Below are 2,658 nucleotides of genomic sequence, written 5' to 3'. Positions count from 1 at the left end.
GGTCCATGAGGCGTCTATGCTTATATTATGTCTATGCTCGCGCTGACCTGTCTTCACAGACAAACTACACAGTATGGTTCTTTCTTAAAGTGACAGAACACATTTTAACACATTCTACTTCAACTATTGTCTTTTTAAATCAACTCTTTATTTTCTTCAGTCTTTTAACCCAAGAACCGAGAATTATATCCTTTTTAAATAAATGAATTCTTTTTAATAAATGCATTTAGATACCTTACATTTGTTATGGTTCTGGGAACCCAGAGGGGTTACACATAGATGTAACAATTATTAAATTTTGTCTATGGAAGAAAAACTCTTTAGAACCAGGTTTTTCTGTAAGCCTACAGACTAAAATCTCATCTTTGTCAAGCATCTCACGCTGACATTGGAAGGTGAACATGCGGAACATCAGTTTTCAAGTCTTCCTACTGTTTCTCAGTTGGATTTATGTTTGGGATTTGACTAGGCCGTGTGTGTTTTCATCTAAACATATTACATATGAGTCCAAAATGAATCATACCCCAGTAGATTTAGATTTCAAATTATTTTCAGTTTATTTCTGATAGGAACTGAGACTGACATATCACTCAAAAGATAAAACAGAATGCAGTGAGTATGAATAAATTATTTATGTTTGAAAATTGTCACTTTGAAAAATATTTATACCCTTCACAATAACTTAAGGAAAAATCTATACATGCACTGTGAGCTGAAGGAGGAGCAGCTCATCCTGCTCTCTCTCTCCTTACTGATAACTTTGCCTGTGAATTATTTTTAAAGTCACAATTTTTATGGTTATATTTACATTATCGGCATCATAACTGGATTACTTCAGACCTAAGGACCGGGAGATTTTGTTACTTTTATTTTTACCTCACTTTTCTTCACCTCCAAGTTGAGCTAGGGCAAAATGCCCCCGTCCGACCCCAAGGACATTAACAGTATTCTACAACGACTTCAGTTTTTAGAAACGAAGATTCAACGGCTGGAGGTGAACTTTGAGATCAACGCTACCTGTGGAAATGAAACAACTCTTCCTCAAACCAGCGGTGAGGTCGTACACCCTGCACCAACCAGCTCACCCTGGATCGCTCAGGGCGCCAAGCCAAAACAAAAGTCTCACACTGCAGATCCCATGAGACGACTAACAGGGAGAACCCCTCACCTGGACGAAACATCGTGGCCGGCTCTGAGCCGAAACCCACCTTCAACCTCAACACCTGCTCTGCCAAAGAACTGCAAACAAGCAGCTGGAACCAAAACGGCTCCACCGACCCCAAGGACAACGCGACCAGCCCAAGCCCCAAAACATTCAGACTCCGTGGGAATCCCACTGAAAAACAGATTTTCTGCTCTCCAGCCTGAGCCTCTGAGTGAAAAACCACCTTCAAACATCAACAATGAGGCTAAACCAACACATCCACCCCACAAAGCTCCAAAGGACAAAATGACCACCAGGAAAACGAAAGGTATGCAAAGAGAGCTTATTGTTGGAGATGAGGCAGTAAATGGAGTCAGCATGTTTGCAACCCCAAGAAAACCAGAGTGGTTTCTTTTCTTGGTGTCACTGTATCTGATTTACTCTCTCTAACCGCTGATCAGCCAAACATGGAGACTTTAGTTGTGCATGTTGGAGCCAACGATCTGGCAAAGCAAACATCTGAGATTCTGAAAAAGGACTTTAATATTCTTCTGGACACTTTGGGAAAATTAAAAATGAAGTTATTTCTCAGCGGTCCGATTCCATCGCCTCAATGGGGAGACGAAGAACATTCCAAATGCAGGAAAAATGACCCAATTTCAACTACTTCATTATAAAACCCTTGAAGAAATGATAAGTCAATTAAGCTCCAGTTCCTGCTGTCTGGATGTCCTACCCACACATTTCTTTAAGAAAGTCCTGCCTGTCATTAATGATCTGATCCAAATAGTAACTCATCGCTCTCTTCAGGTGTTTTCCCCCAGGCTTTGAAAACAGCAGTTATCAAACCTCTGATAAAAAAGAACAATCTGGACAAATCACTACTGCAGAATTACAGGCCGACCTCTGACCTCTGACCTTCCATTCATCAACAAAATTATTGAAAAAGCTGTTTTTAAACAATTAAATAACTTCCTAACAATAACAAATCGCTTTGACTCCTTCCAGTCTGGTTTTCGTGCTCACCACAGCACGGAGACGGCCTAGTCAAAGTGTTCAATGACATCCATATAAACACAGACTGAGGAGAACCACAGTGCTGGTTCTGTTGGACCTCAGTGTTGACCAGGACATTTTACTGAATCGACTGGAGAGTTGGGTTGGACTCTCCGGTCCAGTGCTCAACTGGTTTGAATCTTACATAAAGAACAGGGATTTCTTTGTTTTAATCGGAAACTTCTCATCAGAGAGGTCAAAGGTCACATGTGGGGAACCCCAAGGTTCAATCCTAGGACCCTTCTTTTCAATATTTATAAGCTCCCACTGGCTCAGGTTATAACAGGAAATAAGATCAGCTACCATAACTATGATACACAGCTCTACATCACGATGTCACCAGGTGACCTTTGACCCCATCCAATCACTGAACAGATGCTTAGAACAGATAAATGTGTGGATGTGCCAAAACTTTCTCCAGCTGAACAGAAACAAACTGAAGTTATTATCTTTGGACC

This window comes from Poecilia formosa, unplaced genomic scaffold, assembly GCF_000485575.1.
Source record: "Poecilia formosa unplaced genomic scaffold, Poecilia_formosa-5.1.2 Scaffold1070, whole genome shotgun sequence".
Taxonomy (NCBI): Eukaryota; Metazoa; Chordata; class Actinopteri; order Cyprinodontiformes; family Poeciliidae; genus Poecilia; species Poecilia formosa.
This window is presented reverse-complemented; position numbering follows the sequence as displayed.